Here is a 20125-nt window from a genome sequence, read left to right as displayed (position 1 = left end):
GGATGCCCACTTTTGAATCGGGTCTTTATACTTGGGGGCACTGATTGTTTTGAGTTCTTTATATATCCTTGATAATAGTCCTTTGTCTGAGGAACAGCTGGTAAAAATTTTTTCCCACATTGTAGATTGTCTCTTAGTTCTGCTAATGGTTTCTTTTGAAGTACAGAAGCTTTTTAGTAAGATGAGATCCCAGTTGTTGATTCTTTCTGCTAGTTCCCGTGCTACTGAGGATTTGTTCATAAAGTCTTTTCCTATACCAATGTCTTCCAGAGTTCTGCCTAACTTACTTTCCAGCAAGTTTAATGTTTCTGTTTTAATATTTAGATCTTTAATCCATTTGGATTTTAATTTAGTGCATGGCGAAAGATAAGGGTCTAATTTTAATCTGTGACAGGTTGATATCCAGTTTTTCCAACACCATTTATTAAAGAGGCTATCTTTCCTCCACTGAGGATGGTGAGCTCCTTTGTCGAAGATGAGGTAGCTGAGTACATCTGCATTTGTTTTTGTGTCTTCCAGTCTGTTCCATTGATCCTCAGGCCTATTTCTTTGCCAGTACCATGCTGATTTTATCACAGTGGCTTTGTAGTATAGTTTCAAATTGGGAATTGTTACACCTGGTGCCATGTGACTGTTGCCTATAATGGCTTTTGCTATTCTAGGTCTCTTGTGGTTCCAAATGAATTTTTGGATTCTTTTTTCTAGTTCTGTGAAATATAGTGTTGGAATTTCAATTGGCATTGCATTGAATGTATATAGCAGTTTCGGTAGTATGGCCATTTTCACTATGTTGATTCTTCCTACCCAGGAGCAGGGGATATCTTTCCATTTTTTTATATCCTCTTCGATTTCTTTTTTCAGAGTGCTGTAGTTTTCAGTGTAGAGATCTTTTGTTTCTTTTGTTAGATTGATTCCTAGATACTTCATTTTTTTGGATGCTATTGTAAAAGGAATTTTTTCCCTTATTTCTCTTTCTGTCTGTCTGTTATTTGTGTATAGAAAGGCTATTGATTTTTGGGTATTCACCTTGTATCCAGATACTTTACTGAATCTGTCAATTAAGTCTAGAAGTTTTTTGGTGGAGTTTTTTGGATCTTCAATGTAGAGTATCATATCATCAGCAAATAATGATAGTTTAACTTCTTCCTTTCCTATCTTTATTGCTTTAATTTCTTTCTCTTGTCTAATTGCTGTGGCTAATGTTTCCAGAACTATATTGAAGAGAAGTGGCGATAGTGGGCATCCTTGTCTTGTTCCTGATTTTAACATGAAGGTTTTCAGTTTTTGGCCATTCAATATGATGTTGGCTGATGGTTTTTCATAAATAGCCTTTATTAAATTGAGGTATAGACCATCTATTCCAATTTTTTGCAGGGTTTTTATCATGAATGGGTGTTGAATTTTATCAAATGCTTTTTCTGCATCTATTGAGAGGATCATATGGTTTTTGTCCTTGACTTTGTTAATATAATGTATTACATTCACTGACTTTCGTATGTTGAACCACCCTTGCATCTCTGGAATAAATCCGACTTGGTCATGATGGATGATCTTCTTAATAATCCTCTGTATTCTGTTTGCTAGTATCTTATTAAGGATTTTTGCATCTATATTCATTAAGGAGATTGGTCTGTAGTTCTCCTTTTTGGTTGTATCTTTCTCTGGTTTGGGAATCAGAGTGATACTTGCTTCCAGGAATGAATTTTGGAGTATAGCTTCCCTTTCAATTTCACTGAAAAGTTTGAAGAGTAATGGTATTCGTTCTTCTCTAAATGTCTTGTCAAATTCAGCACTGAATCCATCAGGGCCTGGGCTTTTCTTTTTTGGTAAGTTTTTAATTACATTTTCAATTTCACTGATTGTGATTGGGGTGTTTAAAATGTTTTTATCTTCTTCGTTCAACTTTGGTAATTCATAAGTATCTAGAAATCTGTTCATTTCTTCTGTGTTTTCCATTTTATTAGAGTACAGGTTCTCAAAGTAGGTGTTCATGATCCTCTGGATTTCTTTTGGATCTGTTGTGACTTTGCCTTTTTCATTCCTAATTGCATGGTTCTGAGCCTTTTCTTTCCTTTTTTTGATAAAATTAGCTAAGGGTTTGTCTATTTTATTTATTCTTTCAAAAAACCAGCTCTTTGTTTTATTTTTTGTATCATTTTCTTAATTTCAATTGCATTGATTTCTGCTCGGATCTTTATAATTTCCTCTCTTGTTCGAGCTTTGGGTTTTTCTTGCTTTTGTTTTCCTAGGAGTCTAAGTTTCATCTCGTAGTTGTTTATTTGAGCCCGCTCTGTTTTCCTAGTGTGGGCATTCAATGTTATGAATTTTCCACGTAGAACTGCTTTCATTGTGTCCCAAAGATTCCTGTATGTTGTATTGGCATTCTCATTTATTTGTAAAAACTGTCTAATTTCTTCTTTAATTTCCTCTGTAATCCATTGATTGTTTAGGAGAGTGTTGTTCAGTTTCCATGTGCTTGTGAAGTTTCTATAGTTTCTTGTGCTATTGATGTCTAGTTTGATTGCACTATGATCTGATAATAAACAGGGGATGACTTCAATTTTTTTGCATTTATTTAGACCTGTTTTGTGAGCCAGTATGTGGTCTATTTTGGAGAATGATCCATGTGCAGCCGAAAAGAATGTATATTCTGGTTTTTGGGGGTGGAATACTCTATAAACATCTATTAAGTCCATGTGTTCCAAAGCTTGGTTCAGTTCTATTATTTCATTGTTGATTTTCTGCCTAGTAGATCTGTCAATTTGTGATAGTGGGGTATTTAAATCCCCCACTACAATTGTATTAGTGCTTATTTGGTTTTTCATGTTACTTAATATTTGTTTTATATAGTTGGGGGCATTTATATTTGGTGCATATATGTTTATGATTGTCAGCTCTTCCTCTTGAATTGTTCCCTTTACAAGGATGTAGTGTCCTTCTTTGTCTCTCTTAATGAGTTTTGGTTTGAAATTTACTTTATCTGAGAATAAGATTGCTACCCCTGCTTTTTTCTGGACTCCTGACGCATGGAGAATTGTTTTCCATCCTTTCACTTTCAGTCTATGGACTTCCTTTTGCACTAGGTGTGTTTCTTGTATACAACATATTGTTGGATTTTGCTTCTTAATCCATTCTGCCAATCTGTTTCTCTTGATTGGTGAATTGAGGCCATTAACATTGATGGTTACAACTGATATATTTTGACTTATTCTTGTCATGTTTTTGTCCATTTGTTGACTCTTTTTACTTTTTCTCCCATCTCCTTTTAGTTTCTTGCCTTGCCTATTTGATTTGGTCTGTTGGGCCTCATGTTATTGTGAATTTCGTTGTCCTTTTCTAGGATATTGTTTAGAATTCCTTGCAGTGCTGGTTTGGTGTTCATGAAATTTCTCAGGTGCTCTTTGTCGTGGAAGTATTTTATTTCCCCATCTATTTTGAAAGAGAGTTTTGCAGGATACAAAAGTCTAGGTTGGAGATTCTTTTCTTTTAGGACTTGGAATACCTCACTCCAGGCTCTCCTTGACCTAAGGGTTTGTGTTGAAAAGTCTGCTGTGATTCTAATGGGCTTCCCTTTGCATGTGATTTGTTTCTTTTCTCTTACTGCTTGTAGTATTTTGTTTTTCTGTTGGATTTCTGGAATCTTGATTATTATATGTCTAGGTGTAGATTTTTTTTGATCGTGGCTAGTTGGGGTTCTGTATGCCTCACTTATCTGTCTGTCTAATTCTTCCCTTCTGTTTGGGAAGTTTTCTGTCATTAATTCTGTGAAGAGCTTTTTTATGTCATTTGTGTTTTCTCCTGTTTTTTCATGAATTCCTATCAGTCTTATGTTATTTTTCTTTGTATCGTCTAGGAGTTGTTGGATTGATTTTTCATGATCTCTTACTGTTTTTAATAGACCTATTTTTTCACGGTCAGGTCACTGACTGCGATCCTATCTTCTATATCTGAAATTCTATCTTCGCAATCTTTCATTCTGTTGTGTACACTTTCAATAGAGTTTTTAATCTCCTGGATATCTGTTTGAATCTTCTTTATGGATTCCATTTCTTTCCTCTGTTGGGCATTCATTGTTTCCATTTCTTTCTTATGCTGAGTCTTCATGGCTTCTATCATAGTCTTGAGCTCATCTATTTTTTTGTCAGTTTCTGCTCTAGAGTCTCGAATCATGACTTCCATTTTGCTCATCATTTCTTTGGTTAACTGGGAAATTATTTCTGATTTGAATTTTTCTAGAGCCTGATTGATCTGTTTTGTTACCTCCTGTGCTATGGGTCCAGGGAGTCCTGTTGGTTCACTATCAGACTTTTCATCCTCATTTGTCCTACTATTTGCCATTGGTGAACTGGAAATCTGTTTTTGTGTCTTGCTTAAGTGTTTTCTCATTTTTATTTTTATTGTTGGGTTGTCCTTCTTTAATTTCTGGGTATTACTTAAATCTTCCTAATATAGTTGCGTTTTAGCTTTTGAGTTTCTAATGACTCATAGACATCCTCATTTTCATAATATCAGAGAAAACAACTCTTTAAATCAATCACAACTCTTTATCCCAATTGATACATTCAGCAGCCCAATAGGATCAGGCACAGCTTGCCAACTGACCACTTGTGGTAGTCATTAATGTATCAGCTTTAACTCATGTGAATTAAATTAATTTCAAGAAGCAGCCCATAGTATCTTTGCAGTGAATATGCTTTTCAATATAGCATCTTTACCATTTAGGATGGGAGGTTCGACTTAGAACAAAAGGATTAGATAAGTGAAAGAATTAGAGCAGATTTGAAGTGAATCCGGAGGTTGTAGAATTACCTTACTATCTTTACAAAGCTATTAACTTCAGGGGGGATAGAGAGAGTGCAGGAATAAGGACAGGAATATATCCCCTTAACAATAACAGGCGCTTGCCTTCCCTTGAAGGTACAGAGCCATGAGTAAGGTAAAATGAGTGGAGAAAAGAATATAAAGAGAAACCCCTCTTAAAAACAAAAAATAATAAAAGAAGAAGTCTGAGTTATTCAGGAGCTGGAATAAAAAGGGAGATGAGGGGCAATATGGTGGAGCAAGAGACTGAGTTGGAGAGCGAGGACAGAAAAAAGAAAGAAATTTTAGGGTGGAATGAGGAAAAAAGAAAAAAGAGAGAAAGAAAAAAAAAAGAATTTGAAGGTCTTCTTTCAGGCTGTCTCTGATCTCATATTATACCACATGCACAGCCATATGCGGAACCAAATCCCCTGGTCTCAGCTAGCCAATGGCTCTTCCCCACGACTGAGACTGAACACAATCTACAAGGCCTAACTTTAGTTTCCTTACCCTCAGGGTTGAACTCTACTCTGTTCTATTACAGGTTTCCCCAGCCCTTTCTTTAAAGATGTTCAAAGTTGGGAGCTGAGAAAACTACCCTTCATGAGAACCTATGCCTCTGCAGAGTTGGTCTAAGCACTGGCCCAATCAGGAGCTTTGAGAACGAGGGGGGTGTCGTGGGGGTGTTTCAAGGGCACCCGTGTGGCTACCTTCCTTCCTGGGTCTGTTGTCACGCAGGCTGGGAGGTCGCGCGCAGGCCGGGAGGTCGCGTGCCCACCGCTGGGTGATCGCAGGCAGGCAGGCAGCTGAAGAGGATCAGTAGCTTTGATATGTATAGAGATGATTAGTGTGAGGAGTCTTTTAATTTATACATTGTTTTATTGGTGTGATGGATTGCATCATTCCTTATTATTTGCTTTCCCACTCTACTAAGCCCAGCCCTATAGGGCTAGTTCCTGGCGTCTTTCACCTCATTGTCAGGTTTTAGTTACATGACTTGCTTTGGTCAAAACAGTACACATATAAGTGATGTATACCTTGTTCTTACAAAAGATGTGTGAGGCATTCTGTGTTTAACTATTGCTTTTTTTCTACTTTGTTATAAGAACAGCATGTCCTAGATAGGAACTCCTCCTACATCCTTGATCTTTCTATAAAAGTGGCTCATAACTGATGGGAAACATTCACAGAAAATAGATCTTTATTGTTTGTAAGCCACTAAAATTTGAGTTGTCTGTTGCCATAGTCTATTTTAGCAAATATTGTGTAGTATTATTAGATTTAGCAAATTTCTAAGTTGATTTCATTCTTTTGGACTTTTCTTATACCCAGTTTAAAAAAAGAAAAATAAATTTAATCCTCATCTAAATTAGATTATCACAGGTTCTAAGTTTGTGAAGCCTATATTAATTAAAAATTTACTAGGTTGGGAATACATTAATCTCTATACAAAGAATTATTTTGGAGCTCTTTTAAAAATCCATTAAACTCTTATTGCCTAAATTAATGAATCAGGCCCACTTTTAATTAAACATAAAAATCAATTTCTGGCATTTTCTTGTCAATTCAGAACAGTTATTGAGTTATTTCTATTAATAATTTCTTTCTTTAGCTCCCTTTAAGGTCCTAAAATTTATTTCCAGTGTGTTATACTGGGCTTATCAGGAAATTAAACAAACATTAGCTGGTACCTATTATAGTCCAGAACTATGTGAGATGCTTTGAGATTTACTACCTCCCTGAATTATTCCTAGGAAGCCTTGACTCAGAGAAGTTGAATAGTACCTTTTCCAAGAGCACACAGCAGTTACTGCAATAAGAGATAATAATTAGAGTGAGAAACTCTATTACTCATTATGAATGGTCAGAAATTGTTGATGATAGGCTTCTAAAGTTCATGATCAGTTTTTTTCTTATTGTTAAACACTGTGTTTTAGTACATTTATGCTGTAGAGCAAACACCAGATCTCTGCCAAGAAACATTTACTTCTTGTGTTTTGGTCTGTTACTGTGGCTGTGCAGAGTTTGTCTGGCTTCAGTTGAATGTAGCTTCGGGCTTCAGGACAGGTTCCAGTTTGCTCCAAGTAAGTTCTCATTCAATGAGCATAGGGCATGTTTTCAGACTGGAGGACCACTTCTCAAATGGAAGTGGGAATATGCACTAGCTCTTCAAGCTTGTGTTTGGAGCCAACATGTTCTGCTATTATTGGTCAAAGTGAATTGATCACAAGGCAATGCCTGAGATACCTGAAATAGGAAGAGTGTTCTGTCAAAGTTCATGACTGTAGCATAGAACAAAAGAATGAAAGATTACCCAAAGATTACACAGAGTCAATGTCCAATCCATACTCCAAGAATATACAGAGTGGCCGCCATTAACCAGGACCTTTCAGTTTAAGAAAGTGTCAAAGGACAGCCCTGATCTAAAGTCTCTGTGATCTTTTATTGATAGAACCAGGAAGCAACGATAAAAGAAAAAAGAAAGCTGTCTGGGTAAGAACTCAAATAGGGGATTGAGGAAGAACAGGGGATGTCAGGGTGGTATGTTGAGTGACTTACTTTGGGAGTAATTTAAATAATTTAGAGTATGGGGAGGACAAAGGCCAGAGCATTAACTCCTTACTGCCATGCATTTTGCTCCTACTGTGACTTTTGGACTACTGGGCTATTTTTTAATCTCTAACCATGCATTCTGGAGGTTTTGGACATGTGGCTCCAAAAGCTCCATATCTCTGCATATCCATCTCATACATACCTCTGGCCAAAGATGCCGTAGTATTCCATCTACACTGAGGTATAACAAGAAGGAGGACTGAATAATGGATATGCAGTCATAATAAATATGAGATGATTTTTCATACCTATAAAGCTAATAATTTCATCATATTTCTCAAAAAATGTAATAGTAATCTAGTAACTTTCAACATTTTGAAGAACTATTATGTTTCCAGTATGAGAAAACAGTTCAAATAAATAAGCATTTATTTATTTATTTATTTTTCAATTTGAAGACCTGCATCTCTGTGATGTCTGCTTAGTTATTTTTTTTATATTGGTACATTTTAAGTATACAATACAGTTATATTCATCATTGGGATCATGTACCATTACATGACGTATCTTGGTTCTTATTTTTTCCCCATTCCCCAGCCCTGTATTTATCCCTTCCACTTTTCCCTATTTACAAAGACTTTGTTTCAATTTTTTTCCTTTTCTCTTATTTTTTCTTTTCCCTTCTTACCTTTTCCCCACCCCTTCCAGTTCCCCTGCAACTTTAAACCTTTTTTTCCTATTACACAATATCAATTATACATTCTTACTTAAACTTTTAGTTTTTCACAACAGAGAAACTATTCAGGATTAGCACATGTGTGTCCTACTAATTTAACTTGAGTATGTCTTCAATGTGCATCCACTTAGCTATCAGTGTCTCTAATTTCTCACTCTTTATGGCTGAGTAGTACACCATTTTACAAAAAACCCACATCTTCTTTATCCAGTCTCCAGTTGACAGGCAATTAGGCTGTTTCCAAGTTTTAGCTATTAGCAAAGTGTTCTGCTATAAACATGGGTGAGGATATATCACTGTGGTATGATTATTTTAATTCTTTTGGGAAGATATCCAGCAGGGGAATAGCTGGGTCAAATGGAACTTCTAATCCTAGTTGTTTCAGGTATCTCTGTATTGATTTCCACAGTGGTTGCACCAGTCTGCACACACACCAACTATGGAGAAGGATTCCTTTCTCCCCACAACCCCGCCAACATTTGTTATTGGTTGAATTCTTGATAGCAGCCATTCTCTCTGGGGTGAGGTGGAGTCTCAGTGTTGATTTCATGTGCATTTCTCAAATGACCAGTGATGTTGAACATTTTTACATATGTTTATTTGCTGCTTTTACTTATTTTTCTGAGAAATGTCTGTTCATTTCAGATGCCCATTTTTTAATTGGATTTTTAAATTTGGGGGGGTCTGATTATTTTTAGTTCTTTATATATTCTGGATAGTAGACCTTTGTCTGAGAAATAGCTGGTAAAACTTTTTCCCCCATTGTAGGTTGTCTCTTAGCTTTATTGGTGGTTTCTCTTGTAGTGCAGAAGTTTTTTTTTAAAAGATGAGATTTTTAAAAACATGACTTGTTGATTCTTTGTGCTAGTTCCCGTGATTCTGAGGATTTGTTCATAAAGTCGTTTCCCATGCCAATGTCTTCAAGAGTATTACCTAGCTTATCTTCTAACAAGTGTAGTGTTTCTGTTTTAATAGTCCACTTGGATTTTAAGTTTAGTGCATGGTGGAAGATAGGGGTCTAGTTTTAATCTTTGGGATGTTGAAATTCAGTTTTTCTGACACCGTATATTAAAGAGGCTATCTTTCCTCCAGTGAGGATAGTTGGTTCCTTTGTCAAAGGATAGATGAGGTAGCTGAGTATTTCAGGAGTTGTTTCTGCATCTTCTAATCTGTTTCACTGATCCTCAGGTGTGTTTCTTTGCCAGTACCATGCTGTTTTTATCATGGTGGCTTGGTAGTATAGTTTCAAGTTGGGGATTGTGATACCCTGTCATGTCTCTCTTGCCTAGAATGGGTTTTGATATTTTAGGTCTCTTCTGATTCCAAATGAATTTTTGTATTATTTTATTGAGTTCAATGAAATATACTGTTGGATTTCAATTAGGATTGCATTGACTCTGTATAGCAGTTTTGGAAGTATGGCTATTTTCACTATTTTGGTTCTTCCAACCCAGTAACAAGGGATGCCTTTGCATGTTCTTATACATTTTTTGATCTCACTTTTCAGAGTGTTGTAGTTTTCAAGTAGAGGTCTTTTGCTTCCTTACTTAGATTGATTCCTACATATTTCATGTTTTTTTATGCTATTGTGAAAGGAATTGTTTCCCTTATTTCTCTCTCAGTGAGTCTGTTATCTGTTTTCAGAAGGCTATTGATTTTTGAGTGTTGACCTTGTATCCAGCTACTCTGCTGAAAGTGTCAATTAAGTCAAGTGTTTTGGTGGAGTTTTTTCGGTCTTCTATGTAGAATATCAGACATTAGCAAATAAAGACAGTTTAAATTCTTCCTTTCTATTTTTATCCCTTTTATTTATTTCTCTTGTGTAATTTCCGTGGCTAATGTTTACAAAATTATATTGAACAAGAGTGATGACAGTGGATATCCTTGTCTTGTTTCTGATTTTGGTGTGGAGGTTTTCAGCTTTTGACCACTTAATATGATGTAGGCTGTTGGTTTTTCATAGATAGCCTTTTTCAAGTTGAGATAAAGACCACCTATTCCAATTTTCTGCAGTTTTTATCATGAATGGGTATTGTATTTTGTCAAATGCCTTTTCTGCATCCATTGAGATGATTATATGGTTTTTGTCTTTGACTCTGTTAATACAGTGTATTACATTTATTGATTTACCTGTGTTGAACTATCCTTGCATTCCTGGGGTAAACCCAACTTGATCAGGGTATATGATCTTCTTGATGACCCTCTGTATTCTGTTTGCCCATATCTTATTGAGGATTATTGCATTTATGTTCATTAGGGAGATTGGCCTGTTGTTTTCTTTCATGGTTAGTTCTTTTCCTGGTTTTGGAATCAAAGTAACACTTGCTTCCAGGAATGAATTTGGAAGTATTGCTTCCCTTTCAATTTCACTGAATAGTTTGAAAAGCAGTGGCAATAGTTCTTCTCTTAGTATTTTGTAGAATTCAGCAGTGAAACCATCAGGACCTGGGCTTTTCTTTGTTGGTAAATTTTTAATTATGTTTTCAATTTCACTGATTGTAATTGGGGTGTTTGGAATTTTTATATCTTCTTTATTGAACTTTGGTAATTCATATATTTCTAGAAATCTGTCCATTTCTTCTATATGTTCCATTTTATTAGAGTATAGGTTTTTGAAGTAGGTATTGATTGATCCTCTGGATTTCTCCTGGATCTATTGTGACTTCTTCTTTTTCATTCCTAATTGTATGGATTTGAGCCTTTTCTTTCCTTTTTTTCTGACAAGGTTGGATAAGGGTTTATCAAATTTATGTTTTGTTTCAAAAAACCAACTCTTTGATTCATTTTTTGAATTGTTATCTTGGTCTCCATTGTATTGATTTCTGCCCTGATCTTCATAATTTCCTTTCTTGTATGAGCTTTGGGTTTCTCTTACTCTTCTTTTTTTTTTAGAAACTTTAAGATTCAGTATTAGATTTTTTATTTTAGCTTGCTGTTTTTCTATTGTGGGCATTCACTGCTATAAATTTCCCTCGTAAAACTGCTTTCTCTGTATGCTATAGATTCCTGTATGTTGTATTGGCATTATCATTTATTTGTAAAAACTGTCTAATTTCTTGTTTAATTTCCTCTATGACCCATTGGTTGATCAGGATAGTGTCACACTATTTCTATGTATTTGTGAAGTTCTTATAGTTTCTTTTGATATTGATCTCCAATCTAATTGCACTGTGGTCTGATAATATACATGGGATAACTTCAACTCCTTTCGTTTACTTACAAATTTTCTATCAGCTAGTATGTGGTCTGTTTCGGAGGATAACCTGTGAACATCCAAAAAGAAAGTATATTTCTGCTTTTGTGGGTGGAACACTCAGTAGATGTCTATTAATTCCATTTATTCAAAAGCTTGGTTTGATTCTAGTATTTTCTTGTTGATATTTGTCTACATGATCTATTTGTGATGGTGGGGTATTAAGGTACCCTGCTACAATTGTATTAGTGCTTATTTGGTTTTTCATGTCCCTTAATATTTGTTTTGTGTAGTACATATTATTATAATTGTCATCTCTTCCTCTTTGTTCCCTTTACAGAGATATAATGACCTTCTTTGTCTCTCTTAATTAGTTTTGGTTTGAAATTTACTATGTCTGCAAGTAAGATAGCTACCCCTGCTTTTTTCTGGGTTCCTGTTGTGTGGATAACTATTTTCCATCCTTCTACTTTCAGTCTATGGGTTTCTTTTTGAACTGGGTGTGTTTCTTGTATGCAGCATATTGTTGGATTTTGCTTCTTAATCCATTCCGCCAGTCTGTTTCTTTTGATTGGTGAATTGAGGCCATTAATATTGATGGTTATAACTGATGTGTATTGACTTATCATCCTCATGTTATTTTCCTGTTGTGAGATCTTTTAAATTTTTCCCCCTCTCTCCCTTCAGTTTCTTGTTTTGACTGCTGGACCTGCTCTGTTGGGCCTCATGGAGTTGTGATCTTCATTGTCTTTTTCAGGATATTATTTAGAATTGTTTGGAGTGCTGGTTTGATATTCATGAAGTTTCTTAGGTGTTCTTTGTCATGGAAGTATCTTATTTCCCTATCAGTTTTGAAAGAGAGTTTTTCTGGATACATCAGCCTAGGTTGGAGGTTGTTTTCTTTTCAGCCTTGAAATACTTCACTCTTGGACCCTTGACTTGAGGTTTTGTGTTGAAAAGTCAGTTGTGATTCTGATAGGCTTTCCTTTGCATGTGATTTGTTTCTTTTCTCTAACTGCTTGTAGTATTTTGTTCTTCTGTTGGATTTCTGGGATATTGATTATTACATGTCTAGATGTAGAGTTTTTGTGATCATGACTAGTTGTTGTCCTATAAGCCTCACTTAGCTGTATGTCCAATACTTTCACTCTGGGAAGTTTTCTGTCATTAATTCTGTGAACAGTTTTTCTATGTCACTTGTACTTTCTCCTGCTTTTTCATGGACTCCTATCAGTCTTACATTATTCTTCTTTGTTTCATCTAGGAGCTGTTGGATTGATTTCTCATGTTCTCTTACTTTTTTAAGAGATCCCTCTTCATGGTCACTGATCACCATCCTGTCTTCTATATCTGATATCCTGTCTTCAGATTGGCTTAGTCTGTTATGAATACTTTCAGTAGAGGTTTTAATCTCCTGGATATGTGTTTGAATCTGTTTCATAGATTCCATTTCTTTTCTGTGTTGGACATTCATGGTTTCTATTTCTTTCTTATGCTGGGCATTTATGGCTTCTACCATGGTCTTGCACTCATGTATTTCTTTTTTATCTGTTTCTGTTCTAGAGTCCCTAATCGCATCTTTCATTATGCTCACCATCTCTGTAGTTATCTGGGAAGTTATTTCTGTTTTAAATTTTACTAGTGCCTCATTCATCTGTTTTGTTACTTCTTGTGCTATTAGTTCATGGTGTCCGGGTGGTTGATTATCAAACTTTTTCTACCTCTTTTCCCCAAGAATTTGCCTTTGATGAATAGGCAGCCTGTGTTTGTGCTTGTGCCTTGCTTGAATGTCTTATTTCTACTGTTGTTATTGTCCTTGGTTTAATTTATGTGTAAATACGTCAATCCTCCTGTTATAGCTTGTCTTTAGGTTTTAAGTCTCTAATGACTCTGAGGCAATCTATTTTTCATTATACCAAGAAGGACAACTGATTAAATCAATCACTAAGAATGGGATGTGCTACCTGTGATATGTATTGGCATCCAATTCTTGGCTATTCACTTAATTATTTTCTAAGCACCATGCTGTGAAAAGCATTCAAGATAGGTCCCAATGGTCTGTGATTCCTGAAACTGTTGCCTCTGTGTGACAGTCCACCATTGTGTGGCTTGGACTGAGTAACTCACTTCTGATGACTAGAATGTGGCAAAATGATGTGTTGTCACTTCAGAGATTAGGTTCTAAAAGCTTGAAACTTTCACCTGTTCTCACCCTCTGGATCTTCTCAATTGATTTGAGGAAGCTGGAAGCCAGGTGTGAGCAACTCCATGAAAAACTTGCATGATGAAGAACCTGGTCAGCAGCTGTGTGGGAAGAGCAGTTCCAGCCAACAGTGTCCATGAGCTTGGCAATGGCTCCTTCTCCATCCAAGTCTTTGGATGGCTGTAGCCCTCGTCTGCAGTCAGTGGCAGGCTCTGAAATATAAGATACAGGGAAGTTTTACCTGGAAACTATGGGATTAAAAAAACGTTATATTCAGTCAGAAAATTGTATTACACAGCAATAGATAACCATTTGCTATGTGGTAATAGACAACTATTATACCTTGCTACATCATTTCATGTTTCCTGTAATGACTTTGAAGTGGTATAAACATTTTGAGATATAACTACAAATATAAGTGCCTCATATGTACTTTTGAAGGTTTTCTAAATGACAAAAAAAGTAGTAGAAACTATTTTTTGTTTGTTTTAATTTCAACGACTGCCCTAGGAATAACTCAAATCTGATTTAGGCATAGTCCATCATTCAATATATATTTTTATTAGAACTTTTTAGTGAAATAGTTTAACTATTTGTTCTTTGATGCTGTTCAAGAAAGGCGTTAGATGAGGAAGAAAAACAAATTTTCCTTCACTTCTGTATAATATACTCACTTGACCTTTCTTCTTGTGAGATCTAAATATATTGCACTGAAAACAAAAGGGCAAAACCAACAGAGCTTTACTCTCTTGAGAATTCTCCCAGTTTTAGTTTTGCTAGAAAAATTTGTTTCACTTTAGTTTTCATGAATCTACATTTAAAATTACTATTGCTTGGAGCAAGAAGGAAACACATTTTCTTATTTTTTTATCTTTTATTTAAAATAAGTTTTTTTTCCTTGTGTTTTACTCCCAATATGTGTATGTGCACGTATACATGCACGATTTCCAGAATACATATGCTAGATAATATCAATTCTTCCAGCATCTTAGGGCTGGAAAGTAAGCTGTGTTTTCTCAGCCATTTGATTGTATTGAGATGGCATTTAATTGTAAGCACTCTGTTTTTTGTTTTTTAAATTATTTTTTATTAATTTTATTGGTGCTTTTTAGGTAGACAATATAATGACATTCATCACTGGAAATTTGTAGCTTTACATAATCTAACTTGGTTCTTATTTTTTTCCTCATTCCCCTGCCCTACCTTCAACCCCTCTTCCCCTCACTATTTATAAACACTTTGTTTCCATTTTTTCATTTTCTCATATTAATTCCATTCATTTATTTCCTATATTTAAGAAAGGCCATTTACTCATAGTTTAACAACTCATGTGTTAAAACTACAATGGTAATATGTTGTGTTTAGCATCATATTCCAGTACTTACATCTGGTAAAGGAAATGGGGATGATTTCATCATTTACACATGACACAAATGATCTAGGTCATCTCATTCAAGTGCTTTGCTCTGTAAGTCTGGCCTTACAAGTGTCAGCATCCTGAGTTCAATCTAGCTTTCTAACTTTCCAACTGAGAATGCATTACCTTTTCTCCGGGCATTTTTGTTCAAGTCTCAGTTTCCATAAAGTGTTTTTAAATCCTCTTCCATTCATCCCCCACCTTTTTTTTTCTTCTGATTTCCTACTGCTTCTGGGTCTCTTCCTATAGCATCCTACATTTATTTGTCGATGAATTATTTCAAATATTTGAGTTTTCATTTCCTAACTTGTCAGACCCTTTCTAGTCAAGACACCATACCTTTTATACTTGGTTATTTTCTCTAGACTAAAAGTGGTAAATATTTAATGGTGATATTTTAAGCCTTGTAAAATTAGCAGAGTTAATAATTTGGGATCAGGTTATTTGTCTGTTTTTCTTAAGTAATTTCTCAAAAATCAAGTTACATGTGGGTGAATGTGACTTCCATAATCTCTCATCCCATATGTTTATGTGGACCCTGATTTTATTCTTAAAATTTTACCCTTAACTTCTTACTGGTTTCTACATCAACCTACATTATTTAAAAATATAATTCTATTCTTAACAAAGGTTTTGTGAGCATGTCACAATGAATTTAAAGAGTACTAAATTCTTGTTCATTTGTCAGTTTTCTTAGTCAAGATTTTTTGGTGGTCACACAGGTGTCAAATCAACCTGTTACTTCCTAGTTAAACCTCCTTAAAGAATGGTGACAAGATGACTGTCAGAATTTAAACTTATGAGTGAAGGTGACAGTTCATAGGAAGCAGAATGCAAGTGAGGTATGGTCCAAATTGTAAACTGAAAACCAGATTTTTAAGGGTTCAAACTTGGGTAAGTGTGGCAGTCCAGCCATCACAACACTAACATGCCTGAGTTGGGGAGTGAGGATTGAGAAAGGAAAGAATACTCAAGCTTGAGTGGAGACCAAGAGAAGTCTGATTAATTTCACTGAAACAGCTCCTTTTGAAGGCTTACATCAGCAAGATGCTTTTAAGGGCACACAATAACAGGAAGTACCAAGCAATTGTTTTTATCTTTATGTAAAGACCAGATTTCCTGACTCTTACAGATAATATCAGATCTTTGGCTACGAGTTCCTGTTATCACAGGGTCAAAGAACAGAACAAGCTTAACAAACAGTGTCCTTGAAAAGTAACAAATGTTACATAGAGTGCGTCGACTACGAGTTCGTTATCACAGGGTCAAAGAACAGAACAAGCTTAACAAACAGTGTCCTTGAAAAGTAACAAATGTTACATAGATTGCGTCGATGCCTTAATTGTACAGGAAGAAGTTATTTTCCAAATGTCAAACTCCAGTGGGCCATTACTGGGCCTCCACAGGTAAGAGAACACAACAGAAAAAAGAAGAGAAGGAGAAAGAGGAGAAGGAGGAGGAAGAAGAAGCAGAGGGAGAGGAAGGAGAGGAAAGGGAGTAGGAGAAAGGAGGAAAAGAGAGGAGACAGAGAGGAAAGAAACTGAGAAACAGGTCATGTCCTCAGTGTAAGCTAGTTACAGTGACTTTTCAAGACTTGAACATGCAAATATAAGTAATGATTTCTAATCTTTGGATTGGGAATATTGGCCAACCTCATATATATTGAGAAGCATATATAGAATAATTAATTTTGAAAGAATTTTTTTTTCCTGTAGGAACTGGAGATACATGAAGAACTCAATATAGGCTAAGTGCCAAATAATTGAAAGCAGTGAAAAAATTGTTCATGCAGATATTTGTAAATATCTGAAAATTTAGATTTGTGTAGACATGTGTTTGGGTTTTCACATTAGATATGTATTTTATTGTTATGCAAATATAAAATGTGAGACTTAAATACACAACTATTCATTACCTGTCTGTTGACAATTATGTACTGAGGGAAGATGAGATAAGTGGTAGAAAATGAAGGAAGAAAGATTGCTTTGGAGTTTGAATTTTACCCTGTATAAAATGATTAGTCTTAAAGATTCTTGCAGAGTAGGGTGACAAGGAACATATATACCTTTAATTATTTTGTTTTTAAAATTTTCAGAGTAAATTTGGACTTTCTGGTGCACAGCCTTACTAGTCTTAAAACAGGTAGAGATTAGCAAGGTGTGTTCAAAATATAGGTAAATGTTTACATTTGGAAAATTATTACAGTAAAAGACACATTTTTGCTAAATCCCCTCGTACTTCCCTTTACTTTAAATACACTTACTCCATCATTCTTGATACTTTCTGAAACAGTTCTAGAAGTCCTGTTTCATGAGTATGTTTATAGGCTGTGAGTAAAAATACATCGAATGCTGCCCAGTGTCGTCCAATGGAAAAGCTGTCGCATAAAACATTACAGTGTGTCTTCATCTACCTTATTCACCAGGTCTGACTTCTGGCTGTTTTCTAAAATCAAATGACTGTAGAAGGTAGACATTTTGAACTCAGTATATTGGGGCAGTTGGGAAGTACGACTAAAGATCCTCACGAGAGAGGATTTCCAGAAGTGCTTCAGAAATTGCCAAGAATGATGGGATAAGTGTGTTCAAAGGTAGGGGGGGTAATCTGTGGTGAAGGGATAATGGCAGTGTGTCTTTTACTATCATAAACTTTAAAAATTTAAAGGTATATTTTAATCATCCTTTTTATATGGCATATATTTTTGGTGATGATTGAAGGAGCTGTGTTCATGGAAAGAAAACTTAAGCCCTAATGAATACTGTACCTAGCTCCAAACTCACATAAGTGAGTCACATTTTAACTAGGTGCTAGTTAGTCTTCTCTTATTTACAATTAGAAATTTTACTTATTTCCATAACAAGTGCCAAAGCAAAAAAAATTAAATTTTATTAAAAGGCGTAACAAAGCTCTGGGCAACTTAGTGAGACTATATGTAAAATTAGTTATAGTTTAAAAATAAAATATAACTTGAACCACAACACTGCCTAATAAATTGGAACATTATTCTAAACTTGAATGTGAATTACACAAAATGACTTGAGAAAAATCATATTTTCCAAACCTAGCAGATGTTATTATGCCTCTCAAATCCATTTCTATTTTTTTAAACTCCTCTGAATATAAATTTCTCCAAATGGTATTTATGGATTTTATAAAGTCATTTAGCTATTCCCATTACATTACAAGCTCTGAACAGTTGTATACAGAGTAAAATGGAAGAAGTAGGAGATTATCCTCTATGATGGGTGTCTCATTTATATTAGATTTCCAATTGTTATAGAACAGAGAAAAGTACTTTTCTTTGTCCTCAATGGAGAATTATGGAATTATAGAGGAGCCTTAGCACATGATTTGGGCATGAAATCTGAAAGAGTGTTAAATGTACTTGGGTTTAAGAAAGCTTGTCTAGGAATATTGCCCAGGCAGAGGGGAAGTATTTTCTTCAAATTTTTTAGCCAGGAGAGAAGAGCTTCTTTTAATGTTCCCACTGGCTTCATAAGTTATTTCTTTCTATCTGCTGTGGAGGAAATAATTAAATTATTGATGTTTGTTGGCCCACATCTGCAACTACTTTTCCATTTCTATTGTTCATACCCCAGGGTAAATTATCCAGACTTCAAGTAAATCAGCAACTCAGGCAGGACTCAAGAGGTATTAGTTTGACTACCAATACCAGTGTTTTAATTCTCTTTAAGAAAAGTGGTATGGACTGATTTTATCTGCTGCCAACATAAATCCTAGTGTGATTAATTTCAGAATGTTTAAGTATGTATTTCCAGGATTTGAAAATTTCCCTCTGTTGAATTGCTTTGGAAATCAAACAGTATTTTCTTTAATTACTTTCCTTCTGTTCAACAATGAAAAGCAGATACAAAGGCTCATCTGTCACATGACTAGTCCTTTAAGCAGCCTTCCTGAGAGGCCTGGGAAATGATGGAGATCTGCTTCCAGAATCCATACCCTAACTATGAGATTGAGAAAAAAATCTAATCTCTCCATCTCGCATTTAAGTTGTGGCTGCTTCTTAGGGGGTCAAGTGAATTGCGCCTGAGAGTCTAGGTCAGTGACTGCGAACCATTTAGACACTAGTGCCCCAACTGCAGCCCCAAACCCACTTACTTATTACAAAATACCAACACCACAATTAAACTTGAATATAGAGGTTTTTGTTCAGAAAAAAAAAAAACAACTCATACATTCACATATTTTTTCTTAAAACAAAAACAAATAGCACATGTGCATAGGTTCATCACCCCTGCCTATGCTATCCTGGCTACATTGTTACCATGTGTGATATTATTGGGCATTTTGCTTACCCCCCTCCCATAAACAAGAGTAATTTTATCAATTTGGAAAAAAGTATTCCCACATTACATCCAACAGATAAAAAGTCGTTTTTAAAGTAGATTTAAAAATTTATCTTCTGTTGAAATCTGTAGAAATAAGATGTAGGGAATGTGTGTTCTGGACACATCAAAGAAAATTTAATGGAAATATTGGGTATATTCTTTGATATTTCTTTAAAGAACAGAGTTTATATACGATTCTTCATCTATTGAGATGTTAAGAAGAAAACCAGCACAAAGTGTTGGGTTCTACGTATAACCATTCATTTTACTTTGTTACCTTGACAGTCTTTCCAAGGGAACTGCTAAGCTTCAGAACACTCTGTGATTTGATTCCCTCTGAGGAGTTGCTGGGGAGCCACTGATGAGTGACTGGGGACAAATACTTCCTGAGTCTCATTTAAATGGTGGCAGAATGACTTTTCTGGGGTATATTTGCAACATCATAGAATGACTTTGATTTACAATGCAAAATTTGAAGGTCATATTATCTTGGACAGGGGAAAAGACTGATGTCTCAAGGAAATTGTTTTGCTTTCTGATACTTAAGTATATAATACAAACACCATTTCTAAAACATCAATATCCTCAATAAAGTGCTTCCCGAGTCAAAGTGCAGGCAATTTTTCTTTTCATTACCAAATTCTTTATAACTGCTCAAGTCCCTACTCAAGCTTGAAGGTCATATTATCTTGGACAGGGGAAAAGACTGATGTCTCAAGGAAATTGTTTTGCTTTCTGATACTTAAGTATATAATACAAACACCATTTCTAAAACATCAATATCCTCAATAAAGTGCTTCCCGAGTCAAAGTGCAGGCAATTTTTCTTTTCATTACCAAATTCTTTATAACTGCTCAAGTCCCTACTCAAGCGC

The sequence above is a fragment of the Fukomys damarensis genome, unplaced genomic scaffold (assembly GCF_012274545.1).
Source record: "Fukomys damarensis isolate Sample0158 unplaced genomic scaffold, DMR_v1.0_HiC HiC_scaffold_2, whole genome shotgun sequence".
Classification (NCBI taxonomy): Eukaryota; Metazoa; Chordata; class Mammalia; order Rodentia; family Bathyergidae; genus Fukomys; species Fukomys damarensis.
The sequence above is the reverse complement of the archived record's forward strand: the minus strand, read 5'-3'. Positions refer to the sequence as shown.